The following is a 16850-nucleotide window of genomic DNA, read 5'->3' on the forward strand; positions in this document are numbered from 1 at the left end:
CTTTCATAAAAGTGAGATTCTTGAAACTATTATACAAACCATCTCTGACCCAAAAAACCCTCGGATACCAAATTTCACTTCATTCCGACCGACCATTCATACGTGATGTTGTTACAAAGAAAACGCCTCCATTTTTATATATAAGAAGATGTGAAGAAGAGATAACTTTGTATGGGGACCCCCCTTTCATAAAAAGTGAGATTCTTGAAACTATTATACAAACCATCTCTGACCCAAAAAACCCTCGGATACCAAATTTCACTTCATTCCGACCGACCATTCATACGTGATGTTGTTACAAAGAAAACGCCTTCATTTTTATATATAAGATGTGAAGAAGAGATAACTTTGTATGGGGACCCCCTTATCATCAAAAGTGAGATTCTCGAAACTATTATACAAACCATCTCTGACCCAAAAAACCCTCGGATACCAAATTTCACTTCATTCCGACCGACCATTCATACGTGATGTTGTTACAAATAATATGCCTCCATTTTTATATATAAGATTTCGTCACTATTTTGACAATTGAGGCCCTCGGGATCAGAGGGGTGCCAAAATCATCAATTTTGAGTTAAGTATACCTAACGATTCTTCATGTTTCAATGTACATCTGGTGCAAAACTAAGATTTTTCATCATTTTTTTGAAAACTTTTTTGGTTGAATTAAAACTGCTCGAATTCAAAAATATATGAAAAATCATGCACCTTCACAACTTTGAAACGCGTTTTCTCGAAACTATCATTCAGGCACTTGCACCCCTCTGATCCCAAGCGCCTCAATAAAAAAAAAACTAGCGAAAAATTTCCGTACGTCAAGGACCGGGTAATTTTATAATGTATCAAAAGAAACCAAAAGAATGGAAATCGGCCCACTGGTTCTCGAGAAATCACGGTTAGACCAAGCCCACCGGGAGTTGCCATTTCGGTTGGTATTTTAGATGGTTTGATTGGTTGCGTTTTTATCTATTTACTGATTTTCGCACCCATTGTTGCCTTCCAGGTTGGTATTTTTGTTTGTTTATTTTCTGAAGGCGACGACCGGCTGCGTTGCTACCGGGTTGCTACATAAACGCATCTCGTAACAACCTACTGCTCGAATGCTATTTCTCGAATCAAGTTAGCGACTGTTGGTGCGATGATGGGTTGATAGATATGTTGCTGAATGTACTCGATTCGAGGTTTAGCAACCATTGGTGGGCTTAGTCTTACTGAATTTCAAGACGTAGTTTGGGCTTGTGATATAGCTCAGTTGGCAAGTCTGTTGTCTTCTGAGCCGATGTCCGCGAGTTCAAGCCCAAGAGTAAACATCGAGCACAGTTGTACCGGATAAGTTTTTAAATAACAATCCGCCAACTGCAACGTTGATAAAGTCGCGAATACCATAAAGATGGTAAAACGACTATAATCGAAACAAAAAAAAAGTGGTTTCAAGAAAAACGCGTTTGAAAATTTGAGAAAAAAAAATCATCAAATATTGTTCACTTTTCCACAGCAAAGAAATGTTCTAACTCTCCAAATTTTGTTGTCGACGCCGAATGCGAGCTTCTTTAGTCTGTTCCTGAGCTTTTACCTCGATTTTCGCTATGCGAGTTTCATTCTGTTCTGCAACGTACGCGTGGGCGCTCGGCCTGAGTGATATTCCTAACACGTGCATGATTTCTAGCAAAGCTGTTAAACATGCAGGTTGTCAAAAAAGTAGCGATGTTTACGATTTTAGAGCCACTGTGGGTTGGTTTAGGGGCTGTCTTCCATACAATTTGATTGAAACTCTCATTGTAATTTTGGGTGAATCCGCCAACACAGCGTTCTAGCAATGTGTTGTGCTCAGATCTTCATAAATCGGCTTTATTGGGTACAATGCGGTTTTGAGCAATGCTATATTAGCATGGCGGAAGTTGTCCAGTTCGTTTTTGGCCTTAGCCTGCTGCCATTTGCACCAAGATTCTCCATCGGGGCAGTACTGGTGTTGCGTGTTGCTGTCGTTTGAGGAGTGATGATGAAACGTAGCCCATATGGCTTCGTTCATTTCATCCTTCGAGCTGCTGTTTCTGCTTATGGCTAATCCGTAGTAGATGGTTAGTTTATCAATGACCTTTGCCGTCAACTTTTTCTTGCCTTCTATTCCTGGGGTTTTTCTTTTACACTCTCGAAGACGGGACCCCATCCTTTTCTGTACGTGACCTACGCACTCTTTTTTGACAATCTCCACCTCATCGCCATACGGTTTTAAATCCAACATATATGTTTTCGAATCACCGACTCCTATATAATTCGTATACATCACGCCATGCTTCTTGGAATCCACCTCCTATTTTCCGGCGGATCCAGAGTGATTGGCCAGACATTTTGCATTGTGGGTGGACTTCCATTCATGGTATCGCTCAGAATTGATATACTTGTTCCAGTAGTTGCATTCTGCACAGTAAGTGGACTATACTTCAAAATCAACAACTTACCCGGTACAATGTCCTACTAGCACCGCCACCCCTTGCAACGAGTTGAAGCCTCTCTTGCGCCAGGTCCCGTCTCCCGATACGGTCAATTTTGTTGGATCATCACTTGGATTTTCTTTCACTATCTCTTGCTGCTCTTCAGCCACGGCTTGCTTCAACACTAGATCAGCGACAGTTGACGTGGCCTTATAGATGTTTCCAGTTATTACGTCGTATGTTGGTTAACGAATTGGGTGGGGCAAGTCCTTCAAGCCTCAGATTTTTGCAGCTCCTGCCAAACTAATGCCCAATGTACGCATAACGAAACAGAATGTAGTGTTGATCTCATATGCATTGTAGATGAAAGTACACGACGGGATAAACGTAGGGTTACAAGATCCACATGTGATGATGACAAATTTAAAGCCGAGCCCTCGAGTGCTTTCTGTTGTGAATCGTTCATCTCCATCACACTGTTTGCATTTTACAGTTTCCGAGATAGCGAAAAACATTGCCAGAAAATTCAAGATGCTATACCAGATCTTCTGATGCTAATGACTCATGATTAGCCTTCAATTTTTTGGCAATGGAACTGATACTTTCGTCGGAAAGTAATACTTTCTCAGCTTGAAATCGATTATGTACAATAGGCCTCTTTTTCATTCGAGTTTTACGGAAAGAACTACAGTCACGGAGTACCCACTATTCACTGCCAAAAACTTACTTCTGCGCAGCTGCACGAACGCATCCAATTTCTGGAAAAGAATAAGGGTCGTGTGATGCTTCTTCTCCGAAAACACAAAATATAACTGGTCTGAACATGTTTTCGTTGAAGGGTCGCTCTCCGTTCATGCTTCGCCCGCAAAACATGCGCTACGGCGCTCTTTGGAGTTGGTTGGCCATAACTTCGTTATTTTTGAAGATATCGAAAGTCGATTTTTTCGAATCGCTACTCATATTTCCCCCTTTGAAGAATTTATAAATTGGCACAAAAACAGGCTCGGTTCCACAGCAGAAACAAAAATGTTGTTGATTTTTTCGGTACAAAATACAAAAAAAAAACATCAACAAAGCGGACCAACGTCTGTCTCGTGAAATACCTGATTCTAGTTCTCAGTAGGAGAGTCTCCCATTTTATTCGGGAGACACTGAGACCGTCTCCGGATTTCAACAACAATAACAGGCTTAAAACCTAGTCCACACTAGGCAACTTTAACTGCGATTTTTGTTATGAAACGAACTCCGTTGTCTGTTGTTAGACACCTGAGACGGTCTCAGTGTTTCCAGAATGAAATGGGAGACGCTAAGATCGTCTCGAGGAGAATCGTCTCCTAGTGTAGACTAGGCTTTAAAACAGCCTTCCCAACCAGAAAGCCAAATCAAAACAAACAATCAGCCGCAGTAGCCTTGAAAATTCGTGCTTCCTAAGCCAAATTCCATCTTTTTTCACCGGAAAGCCAAATCAACTCAAACAATCAGCAGCAGCAGCTTTAAAAATCTGCCCTTCCTAAGCCAATTCCGTTCTTTTTCACCGGACAGCTAAACCAAAACAAACAATCAGCAGCAGCAGCCTTGAAAATCTGCACTTTCTAAGCCAATTCCGTCTTTCTATCTGAGACCAAATAAAAAATAATGTTGTTCGTAGCAGCAGCCTTAAACAACTGTACTCCCTGTGCCAATCCGTCTTTCTACCGGAGGCAGAATCAGAAACAAATTATTCGTAGCTGAAGCCTTGATAATCTGCCTCACGCTGTCCCTATTCTACCAACCACGCCATTGTGGTGATTCGACGATGCTTATGAATCTCAATTCAGAGATTCACTCAGACACGTCTATCATTCACAAGAATAGATCAATGACTGATTTTGAGTTGAGATATTTTTTTTTAATATTTAAATTTGATTTATTTTCTGCATATCCTTCATCCCATCTCAACAACATTGTGTGTAAAATATTTGGATCGCTAGCGGGGAAATATTGCGAAAAATTTCGTAATGAATATTAAAACGAAATTTTTGGCGAGCACCAGGTTTCCAGTCAGAAACTTTTCGTTGACAAGTCTCTCCAGGGTGTTCCTAAGATGAACAAAATGCATAAAAATGAAAAATTTGAAGTCTACTTAGTACTTGAGGAAGCTGACGATCTGAGGAAGCTGTATAACAGTCAGTGTTTTATAACGATTAATACTATGGATATACAAAGAAGACTGACTCGAAATGCGACCGTTTTCCCTGCATATTTAGCACTTCAATAGGTCTAACAAAGTTGATTCTTTGTTTAAGTTGGATCTGGAATAGTGCCACTACGCGAAAAATGTGGTTGAGTGATAAAAAGTGTTATATGTTGATTTTGTGCCGAAGGAGAACAATTTGTCATAACTTTGACCAAATTTAAAATTTTAATAAATTTTGTCGGTCAAGCTTCAGGAAACAGAAAACGTTATCAAAAATAGCCTTCTTCTTACTCAAATTAAGAATTATAAAAAAATAGCCTTCTTCAGTGTACGCTATCTCAAAAATCACTTGACAGAACGTCATAGAAATTTTGCAAATGCACACATTACATTACTAAGCTGCCTGACTGAAAATTTCAGTGAACAAGTGAATAATCATGCCAAAGTTTTGCAAGTCTTATAAATGTGGGACTTCATGTGCTGTCGTTATGAATATGGACGTAATCACTACGGATTTCCAATAACACGTTGCTCTCATTTAAAGCGACTATTTCTAACAGCAAAGGACTATCAACGTGATGAGTAATATCGTGACGACATCCGTTGTAAATAGTAACAGTAGGGGAGAGTGGGGATACTTGATCCCCTTTTCTTATTTTCACCATATCTTTTTGGAAAAATTTAGCAACTCGCCGTCTTTGACATTTTCTGACAGCTTGTAACTTCAAGTTTCTATGCTTTAAAAATTAGAACGATACTTGAACCCGTTGATGGACTAGAAGCATTTTCGTGGGAGTAAAAAAATTGCGATTTTTCTGAAGTTAGGGGAGACTTGATCCCCTATTGAAGGAGACTTGATCTTTTAGTCAGAAAGCCTTAATCCTTGTATAAAAATCAAACAAAACCCCAAGATAGAATGTTAATTGACTATTTTGGTCATGTTTGTTCTCATTTCACAATTTATAGCAGACATAAAAAGAAAATTCTATAACTTTGTCTCAATGCTAATAACATTGCATACTTAAAGGCGCTATTTTTTATAATTAAGAGAAAATTAATTATTTTTGCTCTTTTCTTCATACAATTGTTGTATAAATATTAGTTTTTGGATAAATATAAGTAATTTCGTAATCAGCAATCATAACGATCAATTCAGAAGAAGAATATGCCGTTTGGAAGGGGGATCAATTGTACCCAACTCTAGGGGATCAATTGTACCCATAATCAACATTTTAGAAAACATTTTCTGAAAAAAGTTGAGAGTTTTCCAATGCTTTGAAAATATGGCATTATGAAGTTCATTTTACGCTCGAACGATTGATATATTGGAACAAATATTTTTTTCATAATTTTCCCATATAAGGAACATTTTAAAGTGATGGAAAAGATCTTCAAGTTACATTTTGTGAAATTTTTCAAACAAAGTTTAATTACTCAAATAATTATTTTGTTGAAATTTTTTAAACTACAAGCATTGTTATTTTGCTCATTTTGGCACATTTTTCTAGAACATTTGATCTCTGTAAGACATTCCAGTTTCGAGATATAGCTAAGGAATCAAGTATCCCCAGGGATCAAGTATCCTCATTCTCCCCTACTTTGTCAGCATCAGTAGTTTCTAAGCATGAGCTACATCACTTACCTTTCATTTCAATTATGCAATGGTTCATTTGAGTTTATATCAACAACCATTAACAGTGAACTAGAGGGAGCTCAAGTGAAATTTATAATTTTATCAGCAGGCTGTGAAAAAACTATTCGGCCCTATCCGTTTGAGTTAAGTTCTTAAGAAGAGTCACTGAATATTGACTTCACATTTGTCGAAGGTAACTTATTCAAAGCATTGACCTGACACATTGTTAACCATTTTCTGAACATCATGCGGAAAATCTACAGACGCGATACAAAAATTATTTGAAAAAACCCTCCTAAAATAGGTTTAGTTACCCTAGCTTTGGTTTTGTTGTTTTCATCGCTCAGGTCAATATTGATAATGTAATATATGAATAGAACCGTTAGCTGAAATTCGTCACCATAGAAACGCTGTGAGAAGTGTTCGCGAAGTAATAATATTTGATAATATTTTTGTTCTGGCTTGAATGCAGAACTGTGGCGCCAACTATGGTGACTCGCTCTTCCAGGAAACGATAGTTCTATTTTTCTTTTCGTTTTCATGATAATGTGTGAAAAATCAGAAAATATGTAGGGTAAGTGAGCCTACATGTCCAATGAATTTGTTGTATTTAAGTGCCAAAAGACATACCTCTGTTAAACAGTTAAACAGTTAAACAGTTAAACAGTACTCTCTTCGACAAAGTTGTTCAGCGGAAAATTTTCTTTAGAGACTTTATAAATTGGCACAAAAATCATTAGCAGGCTCGGTTCCACAGAAGAAAGAAAAACGATGTTGATTTTTCAGTACAAAATATTAGGCTTGAGATATAGCTCAGTTGGCAAGTCTGTTGTCTTCTGGGCCCATGTTCGCGAGTTCGAGGCCAAGAGTAAACATCGAACACAGTTGTACCGGATAAGTTTTTCAATAACTATCCGCCAACTACAACGTTGATAAAGTCGCTTATGCCATAAAGATGCTAAAACGACTATAATCGAAACAAAAAAAAGTACATAATATTAAATTTTCCCCAAGTTCAAATTCACTCATGTAAACGTTACTTAAAAATTTTGCAAAAAATCAGGATGAGTTTTGAACCAAAACGAAGATTTTATGACCCCAAATCGAATGAGTCTAACGACCAGGTCAACGACTGAAAATTTATGATCAAGTGGGTCGTGAAATGTACTTTTCGACACTGAATTCAGTGCCGAAAAGTAGCAGTTTTCGATGATGTTTTCAGTGGCAAAATGTTCACTTCTCAACACTGAACTGCATAAATGACTGCATAAAAAAATTTTTTTTCCTGACATACAAAATTAACTAACGTACAAAATTAGCAAAAATAACGTACAAAATTAATCTAGCACTGTCATATTTAACGATTGTTTATGCAAAGTAAGTACTTGTATTGGACACATTTAAACACATTTTTAGAGTCGAATTCCACTCATATTTTATTAGGATTCCTTAAAAAATGGCATCAATAAATGTGCTACGAGTAAGTCAATGCCTACTTACAATAAATCCGTTAATTTTTCTAAAACCTTTTTCGAAAATGTTGAAATCAATCTCAATTCAAATCGTTTTAATTCATTGAAACTCAAATAGTAAAGTTCATTATCAATAGCCGTGGCTTACTTTTTTTTTTTTTTATTTTACCCCAGTCCTGGCAAATCTTCAGCACTGAAATGAACTCTCATCTCGTCTGCGCTGTCGGCGTTGGTTTTGCGATTATTGGGGAATTCCCCACAAGGCAGAAAAATCCCCGGCCTGCTTAGAGTTTGCCAGCCTTTTAGCGCTCGGGACTAGCAGTCCAGTCATTGATTTCCAGCTTCCCGTGACGGTTCTTGACAGAATTGTTCGCATAGACTACGCAATGTGTCGTTCAGTGAAGTTTTGTGTTCTTTCCTTGTTGATAACTCAAATTGTTGCTGATCTGGACATTTCGGGGGTGATTCACAAGCCAATTGACGCTGATAGTGAACCGGAAACTCTTCAAACACTAGCCGTGGAGGATGTTGATAAAAGTCCCACGTGGGAAAATTCTCTCAGCTGTGGACAGATAAGTGAAGGTCCAGAGAATCCCTTTCCATGGGTGGTGGACGTTGTTTATAGATCTACACACCAAAAAATTTATAATATTACTCGAGACAGAAACGCTTGAAAACCTAATTATTTTTCGCCCTAATTAGGAATTGATTTAATTTCACATCATTTTCAATCTAAACTTAACAAACACCCAAGCTTACGGGCCATAATTTTCGAAAGACTTAACTGTAACATGATCTAATCCATTAAAGATGTAATCTTCAATCACATTGAATACAAACTTATGAAAGGAACCTAAATTTAAATTTAAGAAGATGTAAAATTATGTGTGAGAATTTAACAACCATGTGTCAACACAAAGTTCTTTCATTAGTTGTTGTGGCAGGCCGCAAAAAGTTTATCCTGATGAATTTAACTTGTAAACTCTGTATCAAACTTGTTGTTTAAGAAATTTACCCTGCGTGGGCGTAAGTGTGAGTTCATAAATAGTGGATTGTGTTTTTAAATACAGCGCTCTCAAACGTTATCCCTATCATTTACTTCAGCGCCGAAGTGTAGTTTTAATTTAAAGTGAACAGAGGTTAAACTCATAATTGAAGAAAAAACTTCATTTAATGTTTGATTCTTGTTTTCCTAAAAAGGCAGATTTGAGCAAAAACAATACCTTCGATCGTTGAAGAAGGATAAAGGATCATGAGCGACATTACGCGTGTGGGGACATTTTTAATTCGGAAACGTCCAAGAATGTTCTGTTCTTCCATCTCGAAAACCAGTAAGTTTTGAAAATCTTATTTCTGTACCTACCATTTAATTTTGAATTCAATTATCATTCATTCGCCCGGGCATCAGGAGACCCGCAATTATTTGCATTGCATCAATCAAAATATTTCAAACGTTGTCTTGTGTGAACGAGACTTTGTAATTTCTGTTATTTCAGTTCTCGTTTTTGTTTACTTATTTAAAATCGACAACAATTCTAAAATATGTTTGACTTTTCTAGGGACTCGGAGAGATTTCCGAAGTAGAATACCTACTACTTACTGAATTTGAATGCTCAAACCATCATAGATCCTTCTCCTGAGCAATCATGGTTGTCGTCTTCTTTGGCCTACTTTTTGAAAACCTCCAGACAGGGCAGTCTATCACCCAGGGTTATCTGCAAAATATTGCTTTTTTGTAATCGCATCCCGAGCACAAAATCTCTAGAATTTTACTATTTCTCACAACTGAACAGTTAAAACTCAACTCGTTTCGACAAAATCGAAAATGATGACAGCTGCCAAAAGTAAACAATTTGGTTTATCAAAAGGGCGATGCTCTTTATGTACTATAAAGCTATGTTTATTTAAATATATAATACAAATTCATATTATGCTCTTATAAAGATTCTTTTTACATTTGGTTTGGAACAGACTTTTTTCTATTTTATAGTAAAACCATTAGTCAGATATTTAAAAATCTGAATTAATGAATTTTGAGTCATTAAATCGATAAAATAGAACCTGCCAAATGTTTTCGTCCTATTGAAATCTACAATGCGATTTCTCATTATCTAGCTCACCTGTTAATGTACGCGTCTTGAACACATTAAAAAACGTTATGCATTTTCGAAAAGTCGTATTCTCATTTTTAGATAACTAAAATAATTAAAAAGTAAATATGGTTTAAATTTGCATATTATTATAGAAATCATAAAATCATCATACACATAAAATTACAATAATCGTTGATATAACTGAGAGTCGCCCTTTTGATAAATGTAATTGTTTACTTTGTTTGCATAAATAACAAACAGTTCAGAACGAAAATTTACAGAGGTTCCATAGTTCCTGTGATTAGAAATCCAAAATGCAGCTCTAGTTCAACCAGAAAGAAAACCTGCACGGTAGACTGCCCTGACATCGACAGCCGGAGCCCGATCGCTCAACAGAGAAATCTTTCTTGGCGCATTGGCATTCTAGCCTGCAATTTACTTCCGGAAAACTGCTGCGGAATATGAGCATCATCGGAAAGTTTCAGCTATCTATTCCGAACAACCTGTGTCGAATACAAGAAGACTTTCGGTTTCGGTATGTATACGTTTGGAAGAAAGTCGAATACTGGAATACATATCTGAAACTGATGTACAGTGGTGTTCGAAATAATAGCAGCGCAAGTGAAGCGAATCAAATTATACTGCGTACTTGTATGAGTGTTGTCCTCTGCTAACATATGTTACGCACGTTAGTGTATGGATGAGTGATGAGTGCAACGCTCGACTATTTCGATGCACTACGCACTTGTTTACTTTATTCGGTTGCCATTTTGAAAACATATCGTTCTTTGGCTGTTCGAAAAAATAGCAGCACAGGTTACAAAGTGCACTAAATCGCTGAAGTTTTGAAGAAATCCATAGTTTTCGATGTGAATTTGTTGTGGTAAGAGACATAAAGGTTCCATGATGCGTTTTGGTTGATTAGACATTACCGAAAATCTGTAATATTTCAGCAAAATGGGTCGCTCGAAGCATTGTACGTTCGAAGAACGAAATCACATCAAACGACTGATTGCAAGCGGAAAAACATATCGTGAAGTTCAGGAACTGCTTAACTGTTCTGCGAAAAAGGTATACAACGCATTGCACTGGAAGGAAAAGGGTGAAACTCGTGGCAGAAAGCGAGCAACAGCTTCACGAACTGACCGCAAGATGATTCGGTTGGTGAAAATGCAACCACACATCTCATCAAGAGCACTGAAACAAGAGTTGGATCTTCCCATCAGTACCTCAACAGTAAGAAAACGTCTGATTGAAGCTGAATTGCAAGCTAGAAGCCCGAGGAAAGTGCCCCTACTAACTTCCCGACATATTCATAACCGCTTGAACTTCGCCAACTCTCACGTCAATTGGCCCATCCAAAAATGGCGTAACATTTTGTGGATTGATGAAAGCAAAGTAGAGCTGTTTGGTTCCAGCGGTAGGCGAATGTTCGTCAGACGTCCTCCAGGTGCAGAATTCGAACCCCAGTACACCGTGAAAACAGTTAAACATGGTGGTGCCAAAATCATGGTGTGGGGATGTTTTTCGTACCACGGTGTTGGGCCCATCCATCGTATAGAAGGTATCATGGACGCAGTTGGTTACGTGGAAATTCTGCAGAATATCATGCTACCATACGCAGAAGAGGAAATGCCCTTGAAATGGATCTTCCAACAGGACAATGACCCGAAACATACCAGCAGACGAGCAAAAGCGTGGTTCCGGGACAATAACGTTGATGTGATGGATTGGCCGGCTCAATCGCCGGACCTCAATCCTATCGAAAATTTGTGGGGAGACATCAAAAAGGCAGTTTTCGAGGCAAAGCCGACCAATGCAGAGCAACTATGGGTAGTTCGCCGTGCATGGTCAGAAATACCTGTCATACGGTGCCAAAAGCTTGTGGACTCTATGTCACTCCGCTGCGCTGCAGTGATCATAAATAACGGGTACACTACGAAGTATTGATGTCACAAATGACTTTCACATAGAGAAAGACTTGGTATGAATTCATAATTTGTTTTAAAAAAATATTTAATTTCTTGCTGCTATTATTTCGAACAGGGCAAAAATCATTTTTTTATTATTCTCAGCCTGCAATTGATATTCAGATCCTAAATCTTTTGTATTTCTTACGTACCACTAATATGCTTACTAAACCAAGAGAGAATTGAAAAAAAAGTGACAATACAGAAAAATGCCTAAATTATTTAAACAATTTCCGAGCCGCTGCTATTATTTCGAACACCACTGTATGTATGTAAGTGGTAAAAGTGCGTACCAGACAAGTTTAGGCATTTAAGGAAATAGATCGCAATATAGCCTACGGACGACAGATGAATTATTCTGATGTTCAACCCAGCTCTATGCTAATCTTGATAGTACGGATGCAATCCAAATTACTAAGTAGGTAGGTACTAGAATTTTACGCATAGAAATATGTCTTGTATTTTAAATTAAATCACCGAAATGTGTTGACCCCAGACAAATCAATTAGCATCTTGCTTTCGGCTTTTAACTTGTTCAAAACGGAGGATGAAGTTTATAATTATCGTGATAAACTGCACTATACATAATTTTATGAAAATTTTGCCCCTGCAACTGTTCGTTTAATTATAAACACATTAAAGACTGTGAAAAAATCCAAAACGAGAAACACTGAAATTCGGTATTCTTTATCTTAGAAATCATTGTACTAAATTCCCCAAATTTAGCTTCTATGGGATGCTCAAATGTTATGTTCAATTTCGAATAAAATTTAATAATAGAATATAGAATATTTGAGCTATGCTTCGAAGTGTAGCGCACTTGCAGCGAGTGAAAAAATGAGATATCTTGTATTTAGCGCAATTAGTTAATTATGCAAAAATTGTTTATTTAATTGAATTATTCCATGAAAGATTTTTTCATGCTGCATTTTTAGGCGAAATTGTTTTTGTAAAAGTGATAAAAAAACGTTTATATCGATACTTTTTATTCTTGTACATGATAAATTGATGAAATAATTTTTTTTATCGTTTAGGTCATGACGTGCGAAGTTATTGTTTGGTATTAACGTCCATGTGATTGCCAAGCAAACATGACTTCTCGAAGGACGGCTTTGGGTGGCTAGACCGAGAGTCAATCATGAATAAGAAGGACCAAACAATATCAACACATTGCAATAATATGTGTGAGAATATAAATCGAAGTGAAAAGTAATTAGTTGAAAATTATGTTTTATACTTAAACAATTCTACAGTTTACTAAACAACAGTTTTAACTATAACGTTTTAAAAATGAATAGAAATTTTTCTTACGACATTTAAAGTTTATTTCATCTCAAAATATTACTTTATTTTATAATGCTTTTTCAAATGTTGCAAAATAAATTTTCATTCCATAGTTCAAATGGTTTTATTTCATTGAGGATGCACCAACCAAGTCCGTTTCTTATTCTATTAAAAATCCAATACAGAATATTGATGAATTTGGTACGGAAAATTTAAAACCCCGAAGAAATAAACAAGGTAGTTATGAGGTGTAACGTGATTTCTGGCTTGAATTTTACAAGAAGCACCAGCATACCATCAATCCTATGTGTCTGGTCGACGTGGACAACAGCACAAGCTGCGGCATCTTTGTCTGGGCGGACAGGCTTTCACTTTGCTTTGGTTTAGTAGAATTATTCACATATTAGAATGTACGATGCAATATTATATCATCAATAATCTAAATTTACGTCAAAAACGATACTACGCTTTTGTGCGTCCTCCTTGACGTAAATTTACATCATTGATGATATAATTCTATGTCGAATGTGCTCTTAAATTATAGCCGGAAATTTTATGTCTTCAAGCGTTTCTGTATTTTCCAGTGTAATTTTATGTCAAAAGTGATGCTTCTTTTTTGTGCATCGTTTTTGACATAAATTTACACCAAAAAATTAATAGTGTGTAGAAGAAAGCGAGTTCCACTTCGCTGTACAGGCACGTTGATAAGCGATCGGTATTCACTAACTGCTGCCCACTGTGTGGTAGATATTCCATTCCATTTTAAACCGTGAGTAGTAATGATAGTGCCCGTGTTACGCAGTCTAGTAAAATAGGACTTATCTTTACAGATACTTGATTCGGTTGAAGCAGGGACGAGTTTCACGTGAGCACATTATTGAACGCGTTATTGTTCATCCCCATTTCGACACGTATAGTTTCAATAAAGCGCATGACATTTCTATACTGAAATTGGCCACACCGGTTGCGTGGAGTTCTTCTGTGCAACCGATTTGCTTACCAAATTTGCCCGTTCCTTTGGTTTTAGGGCAGAAATTTACCATATTCTCTTCTGGTCCTCAGAAAATGGATTTGGCGCGGCCGAATCGGAAGCAAGAAATATCCATGCCCTTACTAGACAACGCTCGGTGTGATAACATTTACAAGATCGTTAACATAGAACTGAACGAATCGCAGTTGTGCGTCGGGGGTGAACCAGGCAAAGATAGCTGCCCAGGCGATTCGGGAGGCCCTCTAATGCGAATTGATGATCAACACAGCCCGAGATGGTACCTGTTTGGCCTTGTCAGTCTCGGAGGACCGACCTGCGGAAAAGCAATTCCTGGAATTTACGTCAACATTCAACCATACATGATCTGGATCAAAAGTATCATTGATGAACTTGATTAGACAGCGGCACAATGCTGATCTAGAATCATTAGCAGAGCTCTTTTGACTGTGAAAAAACGACGACGCTCGAAGACTAGCCTCTGTGTCCGTTTTCTAATTATAGACACAGCTTTTTTTTTCAATCTGTTTCTTAAACAAACAGAACGCGCCATAATGTGGAGCTTCTTCAATGTGCAAATTGTTCTTGGAAGCAGATCGATACCGCTTCTAATCACGGTGTCTGGACAGGTGAACGAACAACCACCATTCCGTATCTGAGAAGTGTGCCCCCGGGCTGATCGATGCGATCCGATAGCCATGTACGAGAGCGCTAGCTGTGACTTCTCGTGAATATTCATGAATCGCATCGGCTACGAGCGACAAACAAGGGATAATGTGGCCATAATATCTGGTTGCTTTCGACGGCCACTAAGCCGGTGTAAATGGAAGATGATGGATCGCCCGATCCGGTCCGAGGTCCGAGAAGGGCTCTCAGAAGTACAAATTCTAGTCCATAGATCGAGGATGAACGAGAGTTGAAGTGAAGGGTCATTGATGTTTGGATTTGGCTTAATTGCTTTTTAATGAAAGATAATGTTGTGATAATCTATCAAGAATAAGTTATAAATATATGCAGTATGCAGCAGGAAGGATTGGGTTGATGATTAATACGTCCAAGACGAAGTATATGCTGGCCTGCGGATCCGAGACCGACCGAACCCGCTTGTCCAGTAATAATTACGTAATCAGCTACGAAAGGCCCGAAAACTTTTTAATCGGTATCGTTCTGAAAATTGTAGATGTCACCTTAGACTCCTGGAACGTGAATTTAAAAATCTGAACAACGTGCTTTACCGCCAACACATCTTGCGTCTCCAGCAAAACCTCAAAAATGATCCCTCATCATTTTGGAAGCTTTTCAACAGCAAGAAGCGTAACGCCACCATCCCTGCAGATGTGAACTTTAATGGTGTCACTGCTAATAGTCCAACCGAGTCGGCTAATATGTTTGCAGACTTTTTCCGAAGTGTGTATTGCTCTGCTGATGTATGCCAAGACAACAGCTACCTAGACTCTTTGCCTTCCTATGACATTAATTTGCCCTTACCGCGCTTCTCTGAACAAGATGTTTACGAAAAGTTGTTCGCTGTTGATCCAACTAAAGGTTCAGGTCCTGACTGCATACCGCCATCGATTTTAAAATATTGTGCTGCATCCCTAGCTGGTCCGATTTGCAGTGTTCTAAATCGGTCACTTAATGAACGATCGTTCCCTAGCGCGTGGAAAATCGCTGCTATTTCTCCAATATATAAATCGGGAAATGCGCACAAAGTCGAAAATTACCGTCCCATCTCAATTCTGAATTCTATTTCCAAAGTATACGAAGCTTTGATGCAAGAAAGACTGTACGCCGCCGTTAAACCGTTCATATCCGAATCACAGCATGGCTTTGTGAAGAAGAGGTCGACTGTTAGCAACTTAATGTGCTACGTAAGCTCAATCAGTAATAGCCTGGAAAAAGGTTGTCAAGTGGACTCGATTTATATCGATTTTGCTAAAGCTTTCGATCGAGTCCCGCACGATTTACTTATCAGAAAGTTGGACCGACTTGGTTTTCCAACTTGGTCACTCGAGTGGATCAAGTCGTATCTCATAAATCGCTGCGCTTTCACGAAAATAAATGGGTCACGATCTAGTATATTCGAAACCCCGTCAGGAGTACCTCAAGGAAGCCACCTCGGACCGCTACTTTTCATTACATTTGTAAATGATCTATGTGAAAAACTCCACTCCGACAAGCTCCTGTATGCTGACGATTTGAAGCTTTTTAGGAGGATTCATAGTAATATAGATTGTATGGCACTGCAAGCTGATATCGCTAGGCTTGAAAGCTGGTGCCGCTCGAACGGGATGCAGGCTAATGCAAAAAAATGTAAGGTAGTAAATTTTACTCGCTCACGAAACATCGTCAAATTTGACTACCGCCTATCAGAAAGTTATCTTGAAAACGTGAAGTCCATTTTAGATCTCGGAGTGAAGATTGATAACAGGCTCACATTTGCTGAACATATTGCAATTACTTCCGCAAAAGGTTTTTCTGCATTAGGATTTCTGCGTCGAAATACCGAGGAGTTTGACGACATCTATACTTTGAAAGCTGTTTACTGCGCATCAGTACGGAGCATTATGGAATACGCTGCACAGATATGGGCTCCTTTTCAGAGCACACAGAGCTACCACCTTGAACGAGTTCAACGTAGTTTTATAAGGTATGCTTTACGGCGCCTTCCCTGGACTGAACCGCTTCGTCTTCCGTCTTACGAACAAAGATGCGCCCTTGTAAATCTGGCCACGCTTGAAAAACGTCGTACCGAACTTCAGCAAACTTTTATTTTTGACACCCTGACTCATCGTGTGG

General features: G+C 38.2%; 1 protein-coding gene across 5 annotated transcripts in view; it reads left to right on the forward strand.

Moving 5' to 3' along the window:
- LOC129746801 (protein outspread) overlaps positions 1 to 16850 on the forward strand; it is a 609098-nt gene that overhangs the window by 352403 nt on the left and 239845 nt on the right. For 2 of the 5 annotated variants that reach the window (XM_055740682.1, XM_055740683.1), the window contains exon 1: positions 8737 to 9047. The exons of the other annotated variants lie outside the window; for them this stretch is intronic. The gene's annotated coding sequence lies outside the window, so the exon portion shown is untranslated. Of the gene's footprint in view, positions 1 to 8736; positions 9048 to 16850 lie in introns of those variants that run through there. 5 annotated transcript variants of the gene reach the window in all.

Source organism: Uranotaenia lowii, chromosome 2 (assembly GCF_029784155.1).
Source record: "Uranotaenia lowii strain MFRU-FL chromosome 2, ASM2978415v1, whole genome shotgun sequence".
Lineage (NCBI taxonomy): Eukaryota > Metazoa > Arthropoda > Insecta > Diptera > Culicidae > Uranotaenia > Uranotaenia lowii.